Raw genomic sequence first — 15850 nt, forward strand, 5'->3', positions numbered from 1 at the left:
TAACACAGTAAGGATGCCAAACCATCTTGAAAGCTTGCAAACTTCTGAGAAGTTATAATGCTGCCTTTTCCCCCCAACCCCTGGAGGTGGGAGAGGGTATGAACAGGAAAATATCTGTGCCAAAAAGCTACGCTAAAATAAAGCCCTCTGTATTTGCGGGTTCTGCATCTATGGACTCAACCAACCACAGCCAAAAAAAAATTTTTTTTATTTTATTTTTTAACTTTACAATATTATATTGGTTTTGCCATATATCAAAATGAATCTGCCACAGGTATACATGTGTTCCCCATCCTGAACCCTCCTCCCTCCTCCCTCCCCATACCATTCCTCTGGGTCCATGGACTTAACCAACCACAGACAAAAAATCTTTTTTAAAAAAAGCAATGAAGATCCAAAATGCAAAACATGAATTTGCCATGTGCTGGCAACTATTTACATAGCACTTACATTGTATTGGGTATTATAAATAATCTAGAGATAATGTAAAGTATATGGGAGGATGTGGGTAGGTTATATGCAAATTGTTGTTGCTGTTGTTCAGTCACTCAGTTGTATCGGACTCTTTGCGACCCCACTGATTTAGCACGACAGGCTTCCCTGTCCTTCACCATCGCCCGGAGCTTTCGCAAACTCATGTCCATTGAGTCGGTGATGCCATCCAACTATCTCTTCCTCTGTCGTCCCCTTCTCCTGCCTTCAATCTTTCCCAGCATAAGGGCCTTTTCTAATGAGTTGGCTCCTCGCATCAAGTGGCCAAAGAATTGGAGCTTCAGCTTCAGCATCAGTCTTTCCAATCAATATTCAGGACTGATTTCCTTTAGGATTGACTGGTTTGATTTCCCTGCTGTTCAAGGGACTCTCAAGAATCTTCTCAAACATCACAGTTCAAAAGCATCAGTTCTTTGGTGCTCGGCCTTCTTTACGGTCCAACTCTCACATCCATACATGACCACTGGAAAAACCATAGCTTTGACTAGACAGACCTTTGTTGGCAAAGTAATGTCTCTGCTTTTTAACATGCTGTCTAGGTTTGTCTTAGCTTTTCTTCCAAGGAGCAAGCATCATGGTATATGCAAATACCATGCCATTTTATAGAAGGGACTTGGGCATCCCAGATTTTTATATCCACTGGGAGTCGTGGAAACAATATTTCACAGGTACCAAGGGACAACTTTCTGCTATATTAGAACACTGAAGATAACCCACTTGGTAAAAATGTAGTATTTCTCTTTGAGCACGCCAAAGAGAATTGCCTTATAAGCATATATAGTTTTATATGAAAATAATAATCTACAAAGAAAAGGAATTATTGGGTTAATATCCCAACTATCAGAGTCACTAAGGCGGATTTCTAAATAAAGACTATAAACCAATATTTGGTTTATATTCAAGTTCCTCTTTCTTTCCACTTCCCCCAATTTATACAGTCACTCATGGGAAATTCTGATTTGTGTAAAGTAAATACGAACAAGTACTGGATTTATTCCCCAAATATTTTCATATCCTGACCAAGAACACATTTGGATAAATATCTATAAATGCCTCAAGAAGTTAGTGCCCCTTGGCATATTTGAAAAGTTAAGCTAACAAATCATTAAATTATTTTAAATTGCCTACCAAAATAGAACATAGGTTTAAATCACCTTGAAATAGAAATTCACTTATTAAAAATGTCAATAATATAGATAATTTTTTGCTTTCTACTATGTTATCTCATAAATTTAATATTTGTAGAACTTACTTTACCAGTAAAATATCCCAGAATCTCTCACATATTCTTGTCAACTTCACTTATTTCCATCTGTGTCTGAAAATAGTCACATCATCTACAATATTATTTTGATGAACTGTTGTTGTTGCTCAGTCAGTAAGTTGTGTTCAACTCTATGCGACCCCATGAACTGCAGCACACCAGGCTCCTCTCTCCTCCACTATCTCCTGGCATTTGGACAAACTTATGTCCATTGAGTCAGTGATGCTATCTAACCATCTCATCCTCTGCCACCCCCTCCTCCTCTTGCCCTCAATCTTTCCCAGCATCAGGGTCTTTTCTAATGAGTCAACTCTTCGCATCAGGTGGCCAAAGTATTGGAGCCTCAGCATCAGGCCTTCCAATAAATATTCTGGGTTGATTTCCTTTAGGGTTGACTGATTTCATCTCCTTGCTGTCCAAGGGACTCTCAAGAATCTTGTTAATATATTGAGTGCAGCACTTGAATGGCATCATCCTTTTGGTTTAAATAGCTCAGCTTAAATTCCTTCACCTCCACTAGCTTTGTTCGTAGTAATGCTTCCTAAGGTCCACTTGACTTCACACTCCAGGATGTCCAGCTCTAGGTGAGTGACCACACCACTGTGGTTATTTGGGTCATTAAGACCTTTTGTGTATTCTTGCCACCTTTTCTTAATCTCTTCTGCTCTGTTAGGTCCTTACCATTACTATCTTTATCATGCCCATCCTTGCATGAAATGTTCCCTTAATATCTTCAATTTTCTTGAAGAGACCTTTAGTCTTTCTCATTCTATTCTTTTTTTTTTTTTTTCTTCTCTATTTCTTTGCATTGTTCATTTAAGAAGGCCTTCTTATCTCTCCTTGCTATTCTCTGGAACTCTGCATTCAGTTGGGTATATCTTTCCCTTTCTCCCTTGCCTTTCACTTCTCTTCTTTCCTCAGCTATTTGTAAAACCTCTTCAGACAACCACTTTACCTTCTTGTATTTCTTTTTCTTAGTGACTGTTTTGGTCACTGTATCCTATACAATGTTACAAATTCCATCCATAGTTTTTTAGGTACTCTGTCTACCAGATCTAATCCCTTGAATCTATTTGTCACTTCCACTGTGTAATCATAAGGGATGTGATTTAGGTCATACCTGAATGGCCTAGTAGTTTTCCCTACTTTCTTCAATTTAAGTCTGAATTTGGCAATAAGGAGCTCATGATCTGAGCCACAGTCAGCTTCCAGTCTTCTTTTTGCTGACTGTATAGAGCCTCTTCTTCTTCAGCTGCAAAGAATGTAATCATTCAGATTTTTATATTGACCATCTGGTCATGTCCACGTGTAGAGTGGTCCTTTGGGTTGTTGGAAAAGGGCATTTGCTATGACCAGTATGTTCTCTTGACAAAACTCTGTTAGTCTTTGCCCTGCTTCATTTTGTACTCCAAAGTCAAACTTGGTGTTATACAAGGTATCTCTTGACTTCACACTTTTGCATTCTAATCCTCTATGATGAAAAGGACACCTTTTCTTGGTGTTAGTTCTAGAAGGTCTTGTAGGTCTTCATAGAACCAGTACACTTCAGCTTCTTCAGCATCAGTGGTTGGGGAATAGACTTGGATTACTGTGATATTGAATGGTTTGTCTTGGAAACAAACCAAAATCATTCTGTCATTTTTGAGGTTGCACCCAAGTACTGCATCTCTGCTCTTCTGTTGACTATGAGGGCTACTTCATTTCTTCTAAGGAATTCTTGCCTACAGTACTAGATACAATGGTCATCTGAATTAAATTTACCCATTCCCATTCATTTTAGTTCACTGATTTTTGAGATTTTGATCTTCAGTCTTGCCATCTGTTGCTTGATCACATCCAATTTACCTTGATTCATGGACCTAACATTCCAGGTTCCTATGAAACATTGTCCTTTACAGCACTGGACTTTCTTTTCACCACCAGACACATCCACAACTGAGGGTCATTTCTGCTTTGGCCCAGCCACTTCATTCTTTCTGTGAATATTAGTAATTTGCCCTCCACTCTTCCCTAGTAGCATATTGGACACCTTCTAATCTGGGCAGTTCATCCTCTGTCATATCTTTTTGCCTTTTCATACTGTTCATGGGATTCTCACGGCAAGAATACTGGAGTGGTTTGCCATTTCACTATGATCTCTGGTGGACCACATTTTGTCAAACTTCTTCACTATGACCCATCTGTCTTGGGTGGCCCTGCACAGCATGGCTTATAGCTTCATTAAGTTATGAAAGCTCCTTTGCCACAACAAGGCTACAATCTGTGAAGGGGGTTAAATTCTTAATGTACCTCAAAATTTATACATCTAATTACTTTTCCCCCATTTTTTCCCAAGCAATATCAATTAGGTTAATAGAAACTAAAATTAATGATGTATCTATCCAATTAGAGCAGGTTAAGTGCCTAGTGCTTGATCTATTACCTACAAATCAGACCTAGTTCCCATTATTTCTACAACCAAGGTAAAATATTATTTTTAAAATGAAAATCTCTATGAAATGCTGACAGGAATGCTGCACAGATATTGTATGGTAGATTTTTAAAATTACGGGAAATGGGTCTTAAATACAATGAATTCATTAGTCCTAGTCTTAGTCATTCAGTGCAGTCATATCTGACTCTCTGTGACCCCATGGACTCTTTGTAGTCCACCAAGCTCCTCTGTCCATGGAATTCTCCAGGCCAGAACACTGCAGTGGGTTGCCATTTCCTTCTCCATCATTCGTCTTATGAAGTTCCAACTGAAGACATCGGTAAATATCCAAAGATCTAGGAGATTTTTATTAGCTTCAACTTGGCAGCAACTTGGAGAGTTTTTGTGGTTACCCAAAACTATCTGACTCATGAACAGACTCTGAAAAGGAGATGCAATTACAACTTGATTTTTAAATTTAGCCTTCTTAAAGAAAACTGGCTAACATTTCTCTAGACTTCTATATTCTATGGTAAACACTACTTGGTTTATCTTTTTCACATGTCTGGGTGCACTGCTTTCTGTTAAGCACTAACAAGGACCCAGAGATAAATAAGACAAGAGCCCTGCCTTCAAAAATTTTACACACTGGTTGGCAATTGCTTCAGTGTGAAATAACAGAGTGAATGGATTTGACAAGACTATAGATGTCTCTCACAAGCAGAGGAAGTTCTAACTAATGCCACAGGGAGTCGGGTAAACAAATCAATGTAATGCTGACTGAACTCAATCTTAAATCATTGACGGTGAACAGACTTTACCTGTTTGATTTGATTTTGCATCACTATATCCCAGAGCTGAGAAATTACATCCTTCCAATGATACAAAATAACTCATGTGTGCAAACTGTGTCACTCCGTAGAGTACTTTCACATACATCTTATTCACGTCTCTCAGGAAGCCTATTCGGTAGATAGGACTATTTCCCTCATTTCTTATATGAGAAAGCTAAAGCTGATACATTAAACAACTTGTCCAAAGTTATTCTAACCACTGAGAGATTGGGTTTCAATTAGATCTTCCTTCTTTTCCAAACTTTTCACAATCTCACTCTGCCTCACCACAATTCCCTGACACACTCCCATTCATTCATTCATTTTCCTTTAGAGACATCAGCAACACCCTGGGCTCTGGGGATAAAAAGCATTTAAGCTACGGTACCCAACCTCTAAAAGATTATCATCTTGTAGGGAAGTCAAGTCCATAAAGAGCTAATTATAATGTAATCTGGAAAATGTTGTTATACAGCTAATATATGAGGATACTCAAGGGTGTCCCATATTTAGAGGTGAGGGAAAAAATCATAGAAATCCTGCTGGAGAAAGTGAATTCCAAATCAGATCTTCAGTGGTAGGTGGGAGTCAGCCAGGTGAAGGAGAGAGGAAGTGGGAGCCCCAGGTGAGGACAGAGAAGGAGCAAGTCCACCCAAATGTTCAGCATACGCAAATGATAGCAGAGAGCGAAACAGTACAGTGTATATGGAGGACTTCTCAGCAAGTTTCATATTACTGGAGACTAATGCTCAATGCAAGAAAAGTGAGGCTGCGAAACGTATTACTTAAAGGCAGAAACTGAAATATATAAACTGTAAAAGGGGTCTATCTTGATTGTAATAGAATGTTCCTCCTTTCTATTTCAACACTATGTTTTCTATTTTTCATGAGAAAAGTATTTTTAACTAATTTTTTAATCAACTTGTTACGAGGCATAATTTATATAAAACAAAAGGGGCCCGTTTTCAGTATACAATCTAGTGTGTTTTAACAAACATATAATTATGGAACCATTATCACAATCAAGATATAGACTATTTTCATCACTACAAAAAGCTCCCTCATGTCTTCATCAGTCAATCCCTTCTCCTATTCTGGACCCCTGGCCATCACTAATCTTTCTGCCACTAACCTTTTGCCTTTACAGGATTGTATATAAATGGAATCACAGAGTATGAAATGCTTTGTATTGTCTTTTCTCGCTCAGCATACAGCTTTGAGATTCATCTGTGTTGTGGTATCCACCTGGCATCCTCCCTTCGTATTGCTGAGTAGTAGTCCATTGCAAGGATGCACTACGTATGTTTATCCAGTTCTCCTGGTGCTGAACACGTGAGCCACTGCAAGTTTTCAGCTGTTATGGATACAATTAAGATGAATATTCACAGAAAAGCCTTTGTATGGGCATCATTTTCCATTTCTCTTAGGTAAATACCCAGGAATGGAATTGCTGGGTTGTATAATAAGCATTGGAGAAGGAAATGGCAACCCACTCCACTTTTCTTGCCTGGGAAATCCCATGGACAGAGGAGCCTATTGAGTTATAGTTCATAGGGTCGCAAAGAGTCAGAGAGGAATTCATGACTAAACAACAACATCAAATAATAAGCATATGTTTAGCTATGTAGGAAACTACTTTTCAAATAAGTGAAATGGTGGGGCAATAATTATTTATTCTCATTGAAGAACTGTTTGGTCGAACTGCTGCTCAAAGCACTTCTCAAATGTTCTGCCTAATGCATTCATTTTGCATTAACAGCACAGATTTATTAATTACATTTTCTAAGCACATGCACATGGGTGATCTTATTTTACCCTTACAGCAACTCCATAAAACAGTCCTTTTTGATGGTCAGCTGCTAAGTATCAGAGACAACCTTCCCCAATGCCTGATAGATCAACAGCCAGAACACACTGGCAGTCAGGTATTTTAAACAACACTTCTGAAGTAGGTCCAGTGGGCCCCATTTGATGATGAGGAAACCAAGGCTCAAAGTTAAGAATCTTGGCCACCATGAGACCCCGGAAAAGCACAAGGACAACACACTCCCATTTAGATCTTCTAAGCTCCTGTCCTTTCCATATCTTATAGGCACCACAAAGGAGTAACCTGGTGAGTTTAGGGGATGTTTGGACTATAATTAGATCAAAAGTGCACCTTTCCTTCCACAGGCTTTGCATGAGAAGTCTGTCCTCTGAAGTTCCCAACTAAAATTCTAGAGAATTTTAGCAAAAATACATTGGATTTCTCTACGAGGGGCCAGGAATAGAAAACAGTATCAGAGATGCTAGAAGCCTCCATCCGTGAGAGGAGAGAACTGTACGCCAAATTTTGTGATGACAAGGCTTTCCATGCTCTGTGTATCCAAGCTCAGTGTGATCCCCCAACAAATTCTCCCAAAGCCAGCCCAGACACCTAGTGGCTACCGCTCAGCTACCAAGACCACTTCATAGTTTTATTTTTCTTTAGCTCATAAAAAGACACAGTAATTTAAAACATGTTATTTTCCCCCCATTTTCTTAAAATAAAACTATATTGTTACAATCTTAACAACCTTCCTAAAAATCACTAACTGACAAACATTTAGTTTGGTAAAACTGAATAGAACACAAATGAGGACAAAATTAACATTGTCTGGATTCAAGAGCAACCCCAAGATGCAGTCACGGTCTCAACAGAGTGATCTGTAAAATTAACAACAGTACCAAACCCCAACTTTGCCCAAGGCCATAAAAAGCACACTTTTCCTTGAGGAGTGTGAACCCCCTCACATATGTTTACCTTGACAGTGTCTCTTGTCTCCAGCTTAATACATTCAACTCTCTGACAAAATAAAATGGAAAAAGAAACTTTCAAATCTGCATATAAATATACTTTGATTTCACGGTTGCTCTGGGTCTGAGCACAATCTATTTTTACAATTTAGCATCTAAAACTGATCCCATGTATTCTAGATCAGCGATTCTAAAGTTGAATTAAAAAAACAACAACAACAACAATAAAAACTATGGTTGTGGTGTATATGTGTGTGTGTGCGTGGTATATATATATATACTACTCAAGTATAACAATGAAATTTTTGCATTTGTGGTAACATGGATGGATTTGGAGACTATTACACTAAATGAGGGCTTCCCTGGTAGCTCAGCTGGTAAATAATCCACCTGCAATGCAGAAGACCCTGGTTTGATTGCTGGGTTGGGAAGTTCCCCTGGAGAAGGGATAGGCTACCCACTCCAGTATTCTTGGGCTTCTATGGTGGCTCAGATAGTAAAGAATATACCTGCAATGCAGCGGACGTGGGTTCGACCCCTGGGTTGGGAAGATTCCCCTGGAGGAGGGCATGGCAACCCACTCCAGTACTCTTGCCTGGAGAATCCCCATGGACAGAGGAGCCTGGCAGACTATAGATCATGGGGTCCCAAAGAGTTGGACATGACTGAATGACTAAGCACACAGCACACACATACTAAATGAAATAAGTCAGACAGAGAAAGACAAATATTGTATGGTATTACTTACATGTGGAAACTAAAAAACACAACAAACTAGTGAAGATAAAAAAAAAAGCAGACTCACAGCTACAGAGAACAAACTAATGGTTACCAGTGGGGAGAGGGAAGGGAGGAGGGGAAATATAGGGGTAGGGGAGTAGAATGTACAAACTATTAGATATAAAATAAACTAAAAGAATATATAGTACAACATGGGAAATATAGCATATATTTTATAATATAAATGGAATATAAATTTTAAAATCTGTGATTCACTGTACTGTACACTTGTAACATATAATATTGTATTTCAGCTTTTCTGTTATTCAGTCGCTTAGTTGTGTCTGACTTTTTGCAACCTCATGGACTTCAGTAAGCCAGGCTTTCCTGTCCTTTACCATCTCCCAGAGTTTGCTCAAACTCATGTCCATTGAGTCAGTGATGCCATCCAACAGTCTCATTCTCTGTTGTCCCCTTCTTCTTCTGCCTTCAGTCTTTCCCAGTATCAGGGTCCTTTCCAATGAGTCAGCTCTTCGCATCAGGTGGCCAAAGTATTAGAGCTTCAGCATAAGTCCTTCCAGTGAATATTCAGGGTTGATTTCCTTTAGGATTGACTGATTTGATCTCCTTGCAGTCCAAGGGATTTTCAAGAGTCTTCTCTCCAGCACCACAATTTGAAAGCATCAGTTTTTCAGTGCTCAACCTTTCCTTATGGCCCAACTCTCACATCCATACATGACTACTGGAAAAACCATAGCTTTGACTATATGGACCTTTGTTGGCAAAGTAATGTCTCCACTTTTTAATAGACTATCTAGGTTTGCCATTGCTTTTCTTCTAAGAAGCAAGTGTCTTTTAATTTCATGACTACAGTCACCATCCATCATCCATAGTTGAACGTCAACGAGGCCTCCATAATAAAGAAGAAACTATGGTTGCTCCTACCTTCATGAAGCAAAAGTTTCTTGAAAAGAAACTGTCAGAAATTATAGGATAAATGATTCCAAGATATGTTTAGTTCAGAGCAAGAGCATTAAGTGTGCAGGTAGACAGGGAATGAAAACACAATATATTTCTGTATCACAGACAGTCAACAGCTAAGTGGTTTTCTCTAATAAAGGGAACAGAGATCATGGCTCAGGAAAGGCTTAATTTCATTTGTGTTGCTGGAATTTCTTTTTTTGTGACCAGGTATTAAGTTCCTCTTCCCCATTCTAGTAAATCATGAAGTATGTTAATCATATGAAAAATAGACATAGTATAGACATACTTCACCCTCTTCACATCTTAATATTTTGTCATCTCTGCTTCAGTTCTTTTTTTTCCTTAAATAATTACCCATAGAGCACAAATCTGTGATGTTTTACCTCCCCCATCTCATTCTCTTTTTTCTCCAGAGATAATGCTTATTATCTAAATGTGATGTTCAGATTACACATGTGTTTAAACCTTTACTCTATATAAATGTATAAACATGGCATTATTTGAATGTTCTTTAACTTCATATAGGATTTGCTCATTTGCATAACACCTCTCAAAAAGCAGTAACTCATACTCTAGGAGCACTTGGAATTTCTGCTATCCCAGAGCATTTTGCTAGAGTCAAATTTCTAAAATTTTTTAAACTTTAATATTACCTCATTTGTATTATACTTTCAATAAATATATAAATTGGAGTGGAGGAGGAGCAGCGTGAGGCTCCAAGACATCACCAAGATACAAGCAGATAAACACACCACTGAATTAGTATCTCCAGCCAACGTAGCACCAAATTCATTAATGTTATGTGAGCTTCATTCCCTTGTTCATCCTACCTTGTGCTGGTGATACCTGACTCTGCTCCCTAAATTCCAACTTGGTTTCATCCCTAGACTTCAGTACCCTGCACACAGGGGCTCTGGCGGCCACTCATAAAATCCTATGACAGCATGACTCAGATCCAGCCTTGAGACCCATGTGGAAGGCCAACCACACCTCTGCTCCCAGCCCCATCTTCCCAGGTTTCACTCCTACCAAGTTCTACTGTGGAGGGCATGTGAGAGCATCACCACTGCATAAATAAATCTCATGCCAACCAAGTGAGGTCATGTGGTATGAAAAGAAAGTGAAAAATGAAAGCCGCTCAGTCATGTCCAACTATGCAATACCATGGACTATGCAGTCCATGGAATTTTCCAGGCCAGAATACTGGAATGGGTAGCTGTTCCCTTCTCCAGGGAATCTTCCCAACCCAAGGATTGAACCCAGGTCTCCCACACTGCAGGCAAATTCTTTACCAGCTAAGCCACCAGGGAAGACCAAGAATACTGGAGTGCGTAGCCTATCCCTTCTCCTATGGATCTCCCTGACCCTGGAATCGAACTAAGCTCTCCTGCATTGAAGGTGGATTCTTTACCAGCTGAGCTACCAGGGAAGCCCGTGTGGTATGACCAATGCCATATGAAGACAACTGAGAGAAATCCCAAGTGTCAGAAATCCATGGAAAAACTCCCACAGGGGACAACCTGCAATGGGGTGAGAGTCTGGCTCAGCAGTTTTTCTTTATAATTGAACTAGACACACAAATCAATAACTGCACAGTTAGAAATCTGATGACACCAACTGTGTCATGTAGCTTAGCAAATATCACATGCAGAAAACAAAAAAACCCTACAAACAACTGAAATATCAGTAATAAAGGACTCAGATAATAAAACTCTACGTGCCAGGCACTGAATGCTTTACGTGTATTATCTCACTTTGCCCTGATTCTAATCCTATGAGGTAAACACTATTATTATCACGTTTCTGCAGAAAATACAACAGAGTCTTTTGAAGGTTAAATCATTTGATAAAGGTCACATTGCCAATTAGCAATCAAATCAGGAGACAAGCTCAAAGTCATGTTCTGAGCAATTATACTGCACAGTCATTAAAAAGTGTAGAAATGTTCACAATGTATTGTAAATGCATATAAACATTCAAATGAAGAAAAAAATAGAAGATGTATATAGATCAAAATGTTCTTAGTTCTTACCTTTGGGCAATACGATTTCATGCTATTTTGTATTCCTACTGTGCTTTTCTTTAGTTTTTGAATTTCTACATTTGAAAAGAAACGCATTACTTTGTAAAATCGGGAAAATATTGTTTTAAAGAACTGTATGACACTGGTACTTCCTGCTGGCACATCACCAGCTGTTTAGTTTTTGTTTAGACCAGGTATACCACTACTTTACCCAAAGATGAGTGCTGAATAAATGCTCTTTGGGATGAAAATAATGCATTAAATACAGTCTGAGAACAAATGTCCTGTTCCATGAACTGAGAGAGACAGCCAAGAGCCTTCTCAGCAAAGTCCTGGATGCTTTGTGATAATTTCACCAAATTAAGTAGAGAAAATCCACTTGAAGAGTAAGGTTCAGGGGCAGCACAATATGGAAGTCTGAACTTTTAAAAAACACACACTTTGCAAAGCGTTCTTTCACTAAAAGCTGCTACTGCTGTTGCTAAGTCGCTTCAGTCGTGTCCGACTCTGTGCGACCCCATAGATGGCAGCCCACCAGGCTCCTCCGTCCCTGGGATTCTCCAGGCAAGAACACTGGAGTGGGTTGCCATTTCCTTCTCCAATGCATGAAAGCGAAAAGTGAAGTCGCTCAGTCGTGTCCAACTCTTTGCGACCCCATGGACTGCAGCCTACCAGGCTCCTCCATCCATGGGATTCTCCAGGCATTAGCTTTATTTATTTATTTTTTTAATTTTATTTTATTTTTAAACTTTACATAATTGTATTAGTTTTGCCAAATATCAAAATGAATCCGCCACAGGTATACATGCGTTCCTTTAAAGTCATTTGGATCATAGTAAAACTGACAGAGATAGATTACAAAATGGCAGATAAAGAAGGAGGTGAACTTTATTTATAGTAGACAACGAGGTTAGCAGTTGCCTGTGAAGGCAAGACTGGAAATTATTTCGTTAATCTGGTATGATCAAGAAACTATGAGCTACTGTTTGGTGCATTAGATTTTTTAAAACCAAAAACCTAGGCATCTTACTTTAAAAACGCTCAAGAATTCTCATATCAAATACAAATTACACAATTACTAGTAATAATTATAAATACTAAAGAAATTGACCCCAAATCATTCGGACAATTTTTTAACTGTCCTGGTCACATGATATAGTACCAATGATTAAAACTCAAAACTATAGCTAGTTCTTTATGCTTGACTAGGAGATACCAATTCGGTTACCATCTAATCTCCCCTTCCCTTATTTCCTTACCCTAAAATAATTTCTGTCCTAAGAAAGGTAAGAATGCACAAGATGACCTTAGCAAGGTTTTTGCAGTCTACCTATGTACCTTCCCAGCCCTATCATATCCCCTTCTTCTCTCTATAAACATGCTCCTCCAGTCATCAGGCAAATTCATCAGACACTTGCACACCTTCATGGCTTTGCTTGTCTTCTTTCCTGTCTTAGGAATATCTCTTTTTCCTTCTTCGCCCCAGGGAATCCTTCATCCCTCAATGTCATGTCCGTCTACAAGGCTGTTTAATCCACACATGCAGCTTCTCTATGTTGCCATCTTATTCACACCAGCGTTGTCTCCTCGTTTGACTCATCTGGGTATCACTGCCACCTAATGCTGTGCTGGGCATACAGAGGGTGCCAACACAACAACCAGGTAGTGTGCACCTGCCAGTGAAAGATGCCACCTTGGGGCCTGGAGAGGAAGAGATTATACACAGCTCTTGTCTGAATCAAGCTCACAGTACACTGACTTGACAGATAAGTAAACATGAATCACTGTTATGGCAGTATCAGTAGAGAATTCAACTGTTTGTAGAATTTAACTAAAGAAAATAAGAAATGTCACATAGGTGAGATTAGTGACCACACTGGCCCACTGCTAACATTTTGTGGCATTTGGGAATGTTCTATAAGAGAACATGAAAGTTTTCTATGGAATCACCCTCAAAAGGTCAGTGTATTAAAAACTAACCCAGTTTCGACTGTCTTCAGTCTACTTCCTTCCCTAATTCTCTTCTTTCTCTGTAGTTATCATTTTTCTATTAACTCAGACTTGAAAGCTCTGTAATCTTTAATTCCTTCCATTCCTGATCTCTCATATCCAAAATGTATTTATAGATCGTTATTTAATAATATTCATGGAGGAATCCCCTGGCAGTCCAGTGGTTAGGACTTGGCACTTTCACTACCAGGGGCCCAGGTTCAATCCCTGGTTGGGGAACTAAGATCCCACAAGCCACACAGGCTGACCAATATATATACATGTTTCCATTTATGAAGTCATTATCCAAACTGTTAGTCCCTCAAATCTGAACTCCCTGTGATCTTTCTCCTTTCTCATCTATTTGTCACAGAGCCAAGAGAATGTTTTCTGAAAAATGTTTATCCAAAAATTTCCCTATTTATAAGTTCACAGCAGTTCCCACCAGTTATAAATCTGATCTGGCCCTATCTTAGGTTTTCACCATTATTTAGACATCATCTTCTGTCATTTATATGCACCTTTCATAAGTGTCCTACATATTACCTTGTCATATATAGGGTGAAATAAAAATTTATGATCACCAACAAAATGTACTTCTCAAAGTCTTCTTAGAAGAATTCCTATGGAGGATGGTCACAATTCTGATAATTCTTGGGCTCAATGGCAACTACAAGGATTAAATATAATTTAAACAAGTTTTGACAGTTTTTACCCTTTCAAACTTTCTTTGAAAACACTAGGTGGATGTCATCTGGTCCCACAGGTTTATTGATCACCCACTTTGTCAATCAGGCATTGAGGCGCCAATATATTTACCAGTAGTCTATCTAAAACCTCTAAGCCATCTATTTCTACAGAAGAAAAATCTTAATGTTTCCTCAGAATAATGTTTCAATTTGATGATATAAAATTCTAAAACTTCTTGGAAAATGTACATGCAAGTTTTTTTCAACAACGAAAATCAAGAATGTGAGGAGTCCCACAAGCCTTGACCTATTAAGTGACCCTGGAGAAATCAAAGTACCTTCAGCTAATCGATATCACTGATGTGTTTTCCCAATAGCCATCAAAATGACACTGATTCTGAGGAAACCATTTTCAACGTGAAAATGAAAGTGTCAGTTGCTCAGTCATGTCCAATTCTTTGAGACTCCATGGACTGTAGCCCACCAGGTTCCTCTGTCCATGGAATTCTCCAGGCAAGAATACTGGGTAGCCATTCCCTTCTCCAGAGGATCTTCCCGGCCCAGGGATTGAACCTGGGTTTCCTGCACTGCAGGTGGCTTCTTTACCATCTGAGCCACCAGGGAAGCCTTTCAATGTGAAACACATCACAAATTTTCCCTTTACTGCTGTAAGAGTACAAAACATGTGCTCACCAACTTGCTTCAAGTGACTATAATTTTAAGAACACAACGAGGCTGTCAAAGAGGACCTTACAGACTAAGAAAAATATAGACGTTCCAGTTGTATCTAAAGCAATAACTTGACAGAGCCGCAAAGACATAAGCCTTGGACCACCCTGTTGGTGAGGCAATGAACCAGAAACTAGGAAGCAGGAAACGAAAAAAGACAAAAGACAGAATCCAAAGCAAAAAATAAAAAGAAAGAAAGCAAGAAATAAAGAGAATAATCAGAGAGAAGGGCAGAGATGGTTAGTGCAGAGAGGTACAGAGAAAGAAACTACAAAGAGAGAGACAGAGCACAAACAACAGGGATACAAAGAGAAAGAGGAACCTGTGGCGGATTCATTTTGATATTTGGCAAAACTAATACAATTATGTACAGTTTAAAAATAAAATTAAAAAAAAAAAAAGATTCACAACTGTTGAGAAGAAACACCTAAATTTCCTAGTGCTTCATGATGTAATTCAATACTAACTGTAGTCTTTTGATTACTGAAGATGTTTCTTGGGTTCATCCACAACACCAATTATCAAACACCTATAGTTATTAACCAATGATATTGTCCACTAGTAAAACGGAGTCAGAGATTTGTTAAAGGAAAGGACAGGATGGAATGTGAGCTGGAAGAGGGTGCTTTTTAGAAAGGATACCTGGGTATTATCAACCTACATTATTTCATCATCAAGTCTCTAGGGAACACCATCCATACATTCAGGTTTAAAAAGAAAACTTCTTCCTACAAGATTTTCAAAAAAAATTAAACTAATGTGACTTAAGGGTCTGACTATGCTAAAGGCTACACAAAGCAAATGAAAAAGAAGAGACATCATCCCTGCTTTCAGAAGTTTTGAAAGTTAAAAGATAAAAATGACAAATATTGTATATTATATTCAAACTAAAAAATATAAGTAAAAAGTAAAGACTTTACATTGTGTAAACATAAATCT

The 15850-nt window shown here is 38.7% G+C and overlaps 1 protein-coding gene and 1 non-coding gene across 7 annotated transcripts in view; one reads left to right on the forward strand and one right to left on the reverse strand.

Moving 5' to 3' along the window:
* CPQ (carboxypeptidase Q) overlaps nucleotides 1-15850 on the reverse strand; it is a 560676-nt gene that overhangs the window by 397894 nt on the left and 146932 nt on the right. The gene's annotated exons all lie outside the window — the stretch shown is intronic.
* On the forward strand, nucleotides 13660-13733 carry TRNAE-UUC (transfer RNA glutamic acid (anticodon UUC)). Its single transcript has one exon. It is a non-coding gene; the product is annotated as a tRNA-Glu (tRNA).

This window comes from Bos indicus, chromosome 14 (assembly GCF_029378745.1).
Source record: "Bos indicus isolate NIAB-ARS_2022 breed Sahiwal x Tharparkar chromosome 14, NIAB-ARS_B.indTharparkar_mat_pri_1.0, whole genome shotgun sequence".
In the NCBI taxonomy this organism is placed as follows: domain Eukaryota; kingdom Metazoa; phylum Chordata; class Mammalia; order Artiodactyla; family Bovidae; genus Bos; species Bos indicus.